This window comes from Triticum dicoccoides, chromosome 3B (assembly GCF_002162155.2).
Source record: "Triticum dicoccoides isolate Atlit2015 ecotype Zavitan chromosome 3B, WEW_v2.0, whole genome shotgun sequence".
NCBI lineage: Eukaryota > Viridiplantae > Streptophyta > Magnoliopsida > Poales > Poaceae > Triticum > Triticum dicoccoides.
The window spans coordinates 865,916,747-865,930,853 of NC_041385.1; positions in this window are offsets into that span (position 1 = coordinate 865,916,747).

The window sequence follows — 14,107 nt, forward strand, 5'->3', positions numbered from 1 at the left end:
TCCTCGCCCCAATGTACTTCACGAGGCGACTTCTCCCTAGCGGCGTCTGTGTATGAAGATGTGGCAGCGTCAACCATGTCAGTTCATCTCTTGATTGTTTGTTTCATCTCCAGGCTCACATAGCATCCTTGCTGGCATATTTCCCCCCTATGGTTTTTTACCAGCGCGTCGCGACCTCAAGCCACCATCCACTATGTACTTTCAGTTAATTCCCACTATCCCACACGTTCCATAAGATTAATTGAGGAGGCATTTGAGCGGCCTGCCGGAGTAGTGACGTCGCCCATATTCAGAAGCCTATCCCGATGGTGCCTCTTCATCTTCCCTGAATCAATATATCTTCACAAAATTTTCCTTCAAGGCTTCGAATAAAAACAGTTTTCCTTCACATCCTCGCCCCGATGTACTTCACGAGGCGACTTCTCCCTAGCGGCGTCTCTGTATGAAGATGTGGCAGCGTCGACCACGTCAGTTCATCTCTTCATTATTTGTTTCTTCTCCAGGCTCACATAGCATCCTTGCTGGCATATTTCCCCCCGATGGTTTTTTACCAGCGCGTCGCGACCTCAAGCCACCATCCACTATGTACTTTCAGTTAATTCCCAATATCCCACACGTTCCATAAGATTAATTGAGGAGGCATTTGAGCGGCCTGCCGGAGTAGTGACGTCGCCCATATTCAGAAGCCTATCCCGATGGTTCCTCTTCATCTTCCCTGAATCAATATATCTTCACAAAATTTGCCTTCAAGGCTTCGAATAAAAACAGTTTTCCTTCACATCCTCGCACCGATGTACTTCACGAGGCGACTTCTCCCTAGCGGCGTCTGTGTATGAAGATGTGGCAGCGTCAACCACGTCAGTTCATCTCTTCATTATTTGTTTCTTCTCCAGGCTCACATAGCATCCTTGCTGGCATATTTCCCCCCGATGGTTTTTTACCAGCGCGTCGCGACCTCAAGCCACCATCCACTATGTACTTTCAGTTAATTCCCACTATCCCACACATTCCATAAGATTAATTGAGGAGGCATTTGAGCGGCCTGCCGGTGTAGTGACGTCGCCCATATTCCGAAGCCTATCCCGATGGTTCCTCTTCATCTTCCCTGCATCAATATATCTTCACAAAATTTGCCTTCAAGGCTTCGAATAAAAACAGTTTTCCTTCACATCCTCGCCCCGATGTACTTCACGAGGCGACTTCTCCCTAGCGGCCTCTGTGTATGAAGATGTGGCAGCGTCAACCACGTCAGTTCATCTCTTCATTATTTGTTTCTTCTCCAGGCTCACATAGCATCCTTGCTGGCATATTTCCCCCCGATGGTTTTTTACCAGCGCGTCGCGACCTCAAGCCACCATCCACTATGTACTTTCAGTTAATTCCCACTATCCCACACATTCCATAAGATTAATTGAGGAGGCATTTGAGCGGCCTGCCGGAGTAGCGACGTCGCCCATATTCCGAAGCCTATCCCGATGGTTCCTCTTCATCTTCCCTGCATCAATATATCTTCACAAAATTTGCCTTCAAGGCTTCGAATAAAAACAGTTTTCCTTCACATCCTCGCCCCGATGTACTTCACGAGGCGACTTCTCCCTAGTGGCCTCTGTGTATGAAGATGTGGCAGCGTCAACCACGTCAGTTCATCTCTTCATTATTTGTTTCTTCTCCAGGCTCACATAGCATCCTTGCTGGCATATTTGCCCCCGATGGTTTTTTACCAGCGCGTCGCGACCTCAAGCCACCATCCACTATGTACTTTCAGTTAATTCCCACTATCCCACACGTTCCATAAGATTAATTGAGGAGGCATTTGAGCGGCCTGCCGGAGTAGTGACGTCGCCCATATTCAGAAGCCTATCCCGATGGTTCCTCTTCATCTTCCCTGAATCAATATATCTTCAAAAAATTTGCCTTCAAGGCTTCGAATAAAAACAGTTTTCCTTCACATCCTCGCCTCGATGTACTTCACGAGGCGACTTCTCCCTAGCGGCGTCTGTGTATGAAGATGTGGCAGCGTCAACCATGTCAGTTCATCTCTTCATTGTTTGTTTCATCTCCAGGCTCACATAGCATCCTTGCTGGCATATTTCCCCCCGATGGGTTTTTACCAGCGCGTCGCGACCTCAAGCCACCATCCACTATGTACTTTCAGTTAATTCCCACTATCCCACACGTTCCATAAGATTAATTGAGGAGGCATTTGAGCGGCCTGCCGGAGTAGTGACGTCGCCCATATTCAGAAGCCTATCCCGATGGTTCCTCTTCATCTTCCCTGAATCAATATATCTTCACAAAATTTGCCTTCGAGGCTTCGAATAAAAACAGTTTTCCTTCACATCCTCGCCCCGATGTACTTCACGAGGCGACTTCTCCCTAGCGGCGTCTGTTGTTGGAAATATGCCCTAGAGGCAATAATAAATTGATTATTATTATATTTCCTTGTTCATGATAATCGTTTATTGTCCATGCTAGAATTGTATTGATAGGAAACTCAGATACATGTGTGGATACATAGACAACACCATGTCCCTAGTAAGCCTCTAGTTGACTAGCTCGTTAATCAATAGATGGTTACGGTTTCCTGACCATGGACATTGGATGTCGTTGATAACGGGATTACATCATTAGGAGAATGATGTGATGGACAAGACCCAATCCTAAGCCTAGCACAAGATCATGTAGTTCGTATGCTAAAGCTTTTCTAATGTCAAGTATCATTTCCTTAGACCATGAGATTGTGCAACTCCCGGATACCGTAGGAGTGCTTTGGGTGTGCCAAACGTCACAACGTAACTGGGTGGCTATAAAGGTACACTACGGGTATCTCTGAAAGTGTCTGTTGGGTTGGCATGAATCGAGATTGGGATTTTGTCACTCCGTGTAAACGGAGAGGTATCTCTGGGCCCACTCGGTAGGACATCATCATAATGTGCACAATGTGACCAAGGGGTTGATCACGGGATGATGTGTTACGGAACGAGTAAAGAGACTTGCCGGTAACGAGATTGAACAAGGTATCGGTATACCGACGATCGAATCTCGGGCAAGTACCATACCGCTAGACAAAGGGAATTGTATACGGGATTGATTGAGTCCTTGACATCGTGGTTCATCCGATGAGATCATCGTGGAACATGTGGGAGCCAACATGGGTATCCAGATCCCGCTGTTGGTTATTGATCGGAGAACATCTCGGTCATGACTACATGTCTCCCGAACCCGTAGGGTCTACACACTTAAGGTTCGATGACGCTACGGTTATAAAGGAAATTTGTATGTGGTTACCGAATGTTGTTCGGAGTCCCGGATGAGATCCCGGACGTCACGAGGAGTTCCGGAATGGTCCGGAGGTAAAGATTTATATATCGGAAGTCCTGTTTCGGCCATCGGGACAAGTTTCGGGGTCATCGGTATTGTACCGGGACCACCGGAAGGGTCCCGGGGGCCCACCGGGTGGGGCCACCTGCCCCGGGGGCCACATGGGCTGTAGGGGGTGCGCCTTGGCCTACATGGGCCAAGGGCACCAGCCCGTAGAGGCCCATGTGCCAAGATATAGGAAAAAGGGGAGAGTCCTAAAGGGGGAAGGCACCTCCGAGGTGCCTTGGGGAGGATGGACTCCTCCCTCCCTCTTAGCCGCACCCCTTCCTTGGAGGAGGGGGCAAGGCTGCGCCTCCCCCCTCTCCCCTGCCCCTATATATAGTGGAGGGGAGGGAGGGCATCCATACCTGAGCCCTTGGCGCCTCCCTCCCTCCCGTGACACCTCCTCCTCTCCCGTAGGTGCTTGGCGAAGCCCTGCAGAATTGCCACGCTCCTCCATCACCACCACGCCGTTGTGCTGCTGCTGGATGGAGTCTTCCTCAACCTCTCCCTCTCTCCTTGCTGGATCAAGGCGTGGGAGACATCGTCGAGCTGTACGTGTGTTGAACGCGGAGGTGCCGTCCGTTCGGCACTAGGATCATCGGTGATCTGATCACGACGAGTACGACTCCATCAACCCCGTTCACTTGAACGCTTCCGCTTAGCGATCTACAAGGGTATGTAGATGCACTCTCCTTCCCCTCGTTGCTAGTCTCTCCATAGATAGATCTTGGTGACACGTAGGAAAATTTTGAATTTCTGCTACGTTCCCCAATAGTGGCATCATGAGCTAGGTCTATTGCGTAGATTCTTTGCACGAGTAGAACACAAAGTAGTTGTGGGCGTCGATATTGTTCAATATGCTTGCCGTTACTAGTCTTATCTTGATTCGGCGGCATCGTGGGATGAAGCGGCCCGGACCAACCTTACACGTACGCTTACGTGAGACCGGTTCCACCGACAAACATGCACTAGTTGCATAAGGTGGCTGGCGGGTGTCTGTCTCTCCCACTTTAGTCGGATCGGATTTGATGAAAAGGGTCCTTATGAAGGGTAAATAGCAATTGGCATATCACGTTGTGGTTCATGCATAGGTAAGAAACGTTCTTGCTAGAAACCCATAGCAGCCACGTAAAACATGCAAACAACAATTAGAGGACGTCTAACTTGTTTTTGCAGGGTATGCTATGTGATGTGATATGGCCAAAGGATGTGATGAATGATATATGTGATGTATGAGATTGATCATGTTCTTGTAATAGGAATCACGACTTGCATGTCGATGAGTATGACAACCGGCAGGAGCCATAGGAGTTGTCTTAATTTATTTGTGACCTGCGTGTCAACTTAAACGTCATGTAATTACTTTACTTTATTGCTAACCGTTAGCCATAGTAGTAGAAGTAATAGTTGGCGAGGCAACTTCATGAAGACACGATGATGGAGATCATGATGATGGAGATCATGGTGTCATGCCGGTGACGATGATGATCATGGAGCCCCGAAGATGGAGATCAAAAGGAGCAAAGTGATGATGGCCATATCATGTCACTATTTGATTGCATGTGATGTTTATCATGTTTATACATCTTATTTGCTTAGAACGACGGTAGTAAATAAGATGATCCCTTACAACAATTTCAAGAAGTGTTCTCCCCTAACTGTGCACCGTTGCGACAGTTCGTGTTTCGAAGCACCAGGTGATGATCGGGTGTTAGATTCTAACGTTCACATACAACGGGTGTAAGACAGATTTACACACGCGAAACACTTAGGGTTAACTTGACGAGCCTAGCATGTACAGACATGGCCTCGGAACACGGAGACCGAAAGGTCGAACATGAGTCGTATAGAAGATACGATCAACATGAAGATGTTCACCGATGATGACTAGTCCGTCTCACGTGATGATCGGACACGGCCTAGTTTGACTCGGATCATGTAATCACTTAGATGACTAGAGGGATGTCTATCTGAGTGGGAGTTCATAAGATGAACTTAATTATCCTGAACATAGTCAAAAGGTTTTTGCAAATTATGTCGTAGCTCACGCTATAGTTCTACTGTTTAGATATGTTCCTAGAGAAAAATTAGTTGAAAGTTGATAGTAGCAATTATGCGGACTAGGTCCGTAAACTGAAGATTGTCCTCATTGCTTCATAGAAGGCTTATGTCCTTAATGCACCGCTCAGTGTGCTGAACCTCGAACGTTGTCTGTGGTTGTTGCGAACATCTGACATACACGTTTTGATAACTACGTGATAGTTCAGTTAAACGGTTTAGAGTTGAGGCACCAAAGACGTTTTTGAAACATCGCAAAACATATGAGATGTTTTGAGGGCTGAAATTGGGATTTCAGGCTCGTGCCCATGTCAAGAGGTATAAGACCTCCGATGACTTTCTTAACCTGCAAACTAAGGAGAAAAGCTCAATTGTTGAGCTTGTGCTCAGATTGTCTGAGTACAACAATCATTTGAATCGAGTGGGAGTTGATCTTCCAGATAAGACAGTGATGGTTCTCCAAAGTCATTGCCACCAAGCTGTTAGAGCTTCATGATGAACTATAACATATCAGGGATAGATATGATGATCCTTGAGGTATTCGCGATGTTTGACACCGCGAAAGTAGAAATCAAGAAGGAGCATCAATTGTTGATGGTTGGTGAAACCACTAGTTTCAAGAAGGGCAAGGGCATGAAGGGATACTTCATGAAACGGCAAATCAGCTGCTACTCTAGTGAAGAAACCCAAGGTAAAACCCAAACCCGAGACTAAGTGGTTCTGTAATAAGGGGAACAACCACTGGAGCAAGATTACCCTAGATACTTGGTAGATGAGAAGGCTCGCAAGGTCGATAGAAGTATATTGGATATACATTATGTTAATGTGTACTTTACTAGTACTCCTAGTAGCACCAGGGTATTAGATACCGGTTCGGTTGCTAAGTGTTAGTAACTCGAAATAAAAGCTACGGAATAAAACGGAGACTAGCTAAAGGTGAGCTGACGATACGTGTTGGAAGTGTTTCCAAGTTTGATTTGATCTAACATCGCACGCTCCCTCTACCATCAAGATTAGTATTAAACCTGAATAAGTGCTCTTGCACCTAAAGGAATGGTTTATTGAATTTTGATCGTAGGGATACACATTTTCATGCCAAAAGATATAAGATAGTAATGATAGTACCACCTACTTGTGGCACTGCCATGTAAGTCATATCGGTATAAAACGCATGAAGAAGCTCCATATTGATGGATCTTTGGGCTCACTCATTTTTGAAAAGTTTGAGACATGCGAACCATGTCTATTGGTGCATATGCATGAAGAAACTCCATGCAAATGGAGCGTTTGGACTCACTTGATTTTGAATCACTTGAGACATGCAAATCATACCACATGGGCAAGATGACTGAAAAGCCTCGTTTTCAGTAAGATGGAACAAGATAGCAACTTGTTGGAAGTAACACATTTTGATGTGTGCAGTCCAATGAGTGCTGAGGCATGCAGTGAATATCGTTATGTTCTTACTTCACAGATGATTCGAGTAGATGTTGAGTATATTTACTTGATGAATCACGAGTCTGAATTATTGAAAGGTTCAAGTGATTTCAGTGTGAAGTTGAAAGATCGTCGTGACAAGAGGATAAAAGATCTATGATATGATCATAGAGATGAATATCTGAATCATGAGTTTGGCACAGAATTAAGACATTGTGGAAATAGTTTCGCAACTAATACAGCCTGGAACACCATAGTGTGATGGTGTGTCCGAACATCATAACTGCACCCTATTGGATATGATGCATACCATGATGTCTCTTATCAAAGTACCACTATAGTTTATGGGTTAGGCATTAGAGACAACCACATTCACTTTAAGTAGGGCACCACATAATTCCGTTGAGATGACACCGTATGAATTATGGTTTAGAGAAACCTAAGCTGTCATTTCTTAGAAGTTTGGGGCTGCGATGCTTATGTGGAAAGGTTTCAGGCTGATAAGCTCGAACCCAAAGCGGATAAATGCATCTTCATAGGACACCCAAAACAGTTGGGTATACCTCCTGTCTCAGATTCGAAAGCAATAAGGGATTGTTTCTAGAATCGGGTCCTTTCTCGAGGAAAAGTTTCTCTCGAAAGAATTGAGTGGGAGGATGGTGGAGACTTGATGAGGTTATTGAACCGTCACTTCAACAAATGTGTAGCAGGGCACAGGAAGTTGTTCCTGTGGCACCTACACCAATTGAAATGGAAGCTTATGATAGTGATCATGAAGTTTCAGATCAAGTCACTACCGAACCTCGTAGGGTGACAAGGATACGTACTACTTCAGAGTGGTACAGTAATCCTGTCTTGAAGGTCATGTTGCTAGACAACAATGAACCTACGAGCTATGGAGAAGCGATGGTGGGCCCAAATTCCGACAAATGGTTAGAAGCCATAAAATCCGAGATAGGATCCATGTATGAAAACAAAGTGTAGACTTTGGAAGAACTACTTGATGGTCGTAAGGCTGTTAGGTACATATGGATTTTGAAAGGAAGACAGACAATGATGGTAAGTGTCACCATTGAGAAAGCTCGACTTGTCGTTAAGATGTTTTTCGACGAGTTCAAGGAGTTGACTACGATGAGACTTTCTCACTCGTAGCGATGCTAAGAGTCTGTTGGAATTATATTAGCAATTACTGCATTATTTATGAAATCTTGCAGATAGGATGTCAAAACATTGTTTCCTCGACGATTCTTGAGGAAAGGTTGTATGTGATACAACCGGAAGGTTTTTTCTATCCTGAAATATGCTAATAAGTATGCAAAGCTCCAGCAATCCTTCTGAGGACTGGAGTGAGCATCTCGGAGTTGGAATGTATGCTTTGATGATGATCAAAGATTTTGGGTGTATACAAAGTTTATGAGAAACTTGTATTTCCAAAAAAGTGAGTGGGAGCACTATAGAATTTCTGATGATTATATGTTGTTGACATATTAATGATCGGAAATGACGTAGAATTTCTGGAAAGCATAAAGGGTTATTTGGAAAGTATTTTTCAATGGAAAAGCCTGGATTAAGCTGCTTGAGCATTGAGCATCAAGATCTATAAGGATAGATTAAAACGCTTAATGGTACTTTCAAATGAGCACATGCCTTGACGTGATCTTGAAGGTGTTCAAGATGGATCAGGCAAAGAAGGAGTTCTTGCCTGAGTTGTAAGGTATGAAGGTAAGACTTAAAGCTCGACCATGGCAGAATAGAGAGAAAGGAACGAAGGTCGTACCCTATGCTTAAGACATAGGCTCTACAGTATGCTATGCTATGTACCGCACCTGAAGTGTGCTTTACCATGAGTCAGTCAAGGGGTACAAGAGTGATCCAAGAATGGATCACAGGACAGCGGTCAAAGTTATCCTTAGTAACTAGTGGACTAAGGAATTTTCTCAATTATGGAGGTGGTAAAACAGTTCGTCGTAGAGGGTTACGTCGATGCAAGCTTAACACCTATCCGGATAGCTCTGAGTAGAGATATCGGATACGTATAATGGAGCAACAATTTAGAATAGCTCCAAGTAGAACAGTTATTTGGAATAGTTCCAAATAGAGCGTGGTAGCTGCATCTAGGAGATGACATAGAGATTTGTAAAGCACACACGGATCTGAAAGGTTCAGACCCGTTGACTAAAACCTCTCTCACAAGCAACATGATCAAACATAAAACTCATTGAGTGTTAATCACATAGTGATGTGAACTAGACTACTGATTCTAGTAAACTCTTGGGTGTTAGTCACATGGAGATGTGACCTGTGAGTGTTATTCACATGGCAATGTGAACTAGATTATTGACTCTAGTGCAAGTGGGAGACTGTTGGAAATATGCCCTAGAGGCAATAATAAATTGATTATTATTATATTTCCTTGTTCATGATAATCATTTATTATCCATGCTAGAATTGTATTGATAGGAAACTCAGATACATGTGTGGATACATAGACAACACCATGTCCCTAGTAAGCCTCTAGTTGACTAGCTCGTTAATCAATAGATGGTTACGGTTTCTTGACCATGGACATTGGATGTCGTTGATAACGGGATTACATCATTAGGAGAATGATGTGATGGACAAGACCCAATCCTAAGCCTAGCACAAGATCATGTAGTTCGTATGCTAAAGCTTTTCTAATGTCAAGTATCATTTCCTTAGACCATGAGATTGTGCAACTCCCGGATACCGTAGGAGTGCTTTGGGTGTGCCAAACGTCACAACGTAACTGGGTGGCTATAAAGGTACACTACGGGTATCTCTGAAAGTGTCTGTTGGGTTGGCACGAATCGAGATTGGTATTTTGTCACTCCGTGTAAACGGAGAGGTATCTCTGGGCCCACTCGGTAGGACATCATCATAATGTGCACAATGTGACCAAGGGGTTGATCACGGGATGATATGTTACGGAACGAGTAAAGAGACTTGCCGGTAACGAGGTTGAACAAGGTATCGGTATACCGACGATCGAATCTCGGGCAAGTACCATACCGCTAGACAAAGGGAATTGTATACGGGATTGATTGAGTCCTTGACATCGTGGTTCATCCGATGAGATCATCGTGGAACATGTGGGAGCCAACATGGGTATCCAGATCCCGCTGTTGGTTATTGACCGGAGAACATCTCGGTCATGACTATATGTCTCCCGAACCCGTAGGGTCTACACACTTAAGGTTGGATGACGCTAGGGTTATAAAGGAAGTTTGTATGTGGTTACAGAATGTTGTTCGGAGTCCCGGATGAGATCCCGGACTTCACGAGGAGTTCCGGAATGGTCCGGAGGTAAAGATTTATATATAGGAAGTCCTGTTTCGGCCATCGGGACAAGTTTCGGGGTCATCGGTATTGTACCGGGACCACCGGAAGGGTCCCGGGGGCCCACCGGGTGGGGCCACCTGCCCCGGGGGGCACATGGGCTGTAGGGGGTGCGCCTTGGCCTACATGGGCCAAGGGCACCAGCCCCTAGAGGCCCATGCGCCAAGATATAGGAAAAAGGGGAGAGTCCTAAAGGGGGAAGGCACCTCCGTGGTGCCTTGGGGAGGATGGACTCCTCCCCCCCTCTTAGCCGCACCCCTTCCTTGGAGGAGGGGGCAAGGCTGCGCCTCCCCCCTCTCCCCTGCCCCTATATATAGTGGAGGGGAGGGAGGGCATCCATACCTGAGCCCTTGGCGCCTCCCTCCCTCCCGTGACACCTCCTCCTCTCCCGTAGGTGCTTGGCGAAGCCCTGCAGGATTGCCACGCTCCTCCATCACCACCACGCCGTTGTGCTGCTGCTGGATGGAGTCTTCCTCAACCTCTCCCTCTCTCCTTGCTGGATCAAGGCGTGGGAGACATCGTCGAGCTGTACGTGTGTTGAACGCGGAGGTGTCGTCCGTTCGGCACTAGGATCATCGGTTATCTGAATCACGACGAGTACGAATCCATCAACCCCGTTCACTTGAACGCTTCCGCTTAGCGATCTACAAGGGAATGTAGATGCACTCTCCTTCCCCTCGTTGCTAGTCTCTCCATAGATAGATCTTGGTGACACGTAGGAAAATTTTGAATTTCTGCTACGTTCCCCAACATCTGTGTATGAAGATGTGGCAGCGTCAACCATGTCAGTTCATCTCTTCATTGTTTGTTTCATCTCCAGGCTCACATAGCATCCTTGCTGGCATATTTCCCCCCGATGGTTTTTTACCAGCGCGTCGTGACCTCAAGCCACCATCCACTATGTACTTTCAGTTAATTCCCACTATCCCACACGTTCCATAAGATTAATTGAGGAGGCATTTGAGCGGCCTGCCGGAGTAGTGACATCGCCCATATTCAGAAGCCTATCCCGATGGTTCCTCTTCATCTTCCCTGAATCAATATATCTTCACAAAATTTGCCTTCAAGGCTTCGAATAAAAACAGTTTTCCTTCACATCCTCGCCCCGATGTACTTCACGAGGCGACTTCTCCCTAGCGGCCTCTGTGTATGAAGATGTGGCAGCGTCAACCACGTCATTTCATCTCTTCATTATTTGTTTCTTCTCCAGGCTCACATAGCATCCTTGCTGGCATATTTCCCCCCGATGGTTTTTTACCAGCGCGTCGCGACCTCAAGCCACCATCCACTATGTACTTTCAGTTAATTCCCACTATCCCACACGTTCCATAAGATTAATTGAGGAGGCATTTGAGCGGCCTGCCGGAGTAGTGACGTCCCCCATATTCAGAAGCCTATCCCGATGGTTCCTCTTCGTCTTCCCTGAATCAATATATCTCCACAAAATTTGCCTTCAAGGCTTCGAATAAAAACAGTTTTCCTTCACATCCTCGCCCCGATGTACTTCACGAGGCAACTTCTCCCTAGCGGCGTCTGTTGTTGGAAATATGCCCTAGAGGCAATAATAAATTGATTATTATTATATTTCCTTGTTCATGATAATCGTTTATTATCCATGCTAGAATTTTACTGATAGGAAACTCAGATACATGTGTGGATACATAGACAACACCATGTCCCTAGTAAGCCTCCAGTTGACTAGCTCGTTAATCAATAGATGGTTACGGTTTCCTGACCATGGACATTGGATGTCGTTGATAACAGAATTACATCATTAGGAGAATGATGTGATGGACAAGACCCAATCCTAAGCCTAGCACAAGATCATGTAGTTCGTATGCTAAAGCTTTTCTAATGTCAAGTATCATTTCCTTAGACCATGAGATTGTGCAACTCCCGGATACCGTAGGAGTGCTTTGGGTGTGCCAAACGTCACAACGTAACTGGGTGGCTATAAAGGTACACTACGAGTATCTCTGAAAGTGTCTGTTGGGTTGGCACGAATCGAGATTGGGATTTTGTCACTCCGTGTAAACGGAAGGTATCTCTGGGCCCACTCGGTAGGACATCATCATAATGTGCACAATGTGACCAAGGGGTTGATCACGGGATGATGTGTTACGGAACGAGTAAAGAGACTTGCCGGTAACGAGATTGAACAAGGTATCGGTATACCGACGATCGAATCTCGGGCAAGTACCATACCGCTAGACAAAGGGAATTGTATACGGGATTGATTGAGTCCTTGACATCGTGGTTCATCCGATGAGATCATCGTGGAACATGTGGGAGCCAACATGGGTATCCATATCCCGCTGTTGGTTATTGACCGGAGAACATCTCGGTCATGACTACATGTCTCCCGAACCCGTAGGGTCTACACACTTAAGGTTCGATGACGCTAGGGTTATAAAGGAAGTTTGTATGTGGTTACCGAATGTTGTTCGGAGTCCCGGATGAGATCCCGGACGTCACGAGGAGTTCCGGAATGGTCCGGAGGTAAAGATTTATATATAGGAAGTCCTGTTTCGGCTATCGGGACAAGTTTCGGGGTCATCGGTATTGTACCGGGACCACCGGAAGGGTCCCGGGGGCCCACCGGGTGGGGCCACCTGCCCCGGGGGCCACATGGGCTGTAGGGGGTGCGCCTTGGCCTACATGGGAAAAGGGCACCAGCCCCTAGAGGCCCATGCGCCAAGATATAGGAAAAAGGGGAGAGTCCTAAACGGGGAAGGCACCTCCGTGGTGCCTTGGGGAGGATGGACTCCTCCCCCCCTCTTAGCCGCACCCCTTCCTTGGAGGAGGGGGCAAGGCTGCGCCTCCCCCCTCTCCCCTGCCCCTATATATAGTGGAGGGGAGGGAGGGCATCCATACCTGAGCCCTTGGCGCCTCCCTCCCTCCCGTGACACCTCCTCCTCTCCCGTAGGTGCTTGGCGAAGCCCTGCAGGATTGCCACGCTCCTCCATCACCACCACGCCGTTGTGCTGCTGCTGGATGGAGTCTTCCTCAACCTCTCCCTCTCTCCTTGCTGGATCAAGGCGTGGGAGACATCGTCGAGCTGTACATGTGTTGAACGCGGAGGTGTCGTCCGTTCGGCACTAGGATCATCGGTTATCTGAATCACGACGAGTACGACTCCATCAACCCCGTTCACTTGAACGCTTCCGCTTAGCGATCTACAAGGGAATGTAGATGCACTCTCCTTCCCCTCGTTGCTAGTCTCTCCATAGATAGATCTTGGTGACACGTAGGAAAATTTTGAATTTCTGCTACGTTCCCCAACATCTGTGTATGAAGATGTGGCAGCGTCAACCATGTCAGTTCATCTCTTCATTGTTTGTTTCATCTCCAGGCTCACATAGCATCCTTGCTGGCATATTTCCCCCCGATGGTTTTTTACCAGCGCGTCGTGACCTCAAGCCACCATCCACTATGTACTTTCAGTTAATTCCCACTATCCCACACGTTCCATAAGATTAATTGAGGAGGCATTTGAGCGGCCTGCCGGAGTAGTGACATCGCCCATATTCAGAAGCCTATCCCGATGGTTCCTCTTCATCTTCCCTGAATCAATATATCTTCACAAAATTTGCCTTCAAGGCTTCGAATAAAAACAGTTTTCCTTCACATCCTCGCCCCGATGTACTTCACGAGGCGACTTCTCCCTAGCGGCCTCTGTGTATGAAGATGTGGCAGCGTCAACCACGTCATTTCATCTCTTCATTATTTGTTTCTTCTCTTGGCTCACATAGCATCCTTGCTGGCATATTTCCCCCCGATGGTTTTTTACCAGCGCGTCGCGACCTCAAGCCACCATCCACTATGTACTTTCAGTTAATTCCCACTATCCCACACGTTCCATAAGATTAATTGAGGAGGCATTTGAGCGGCC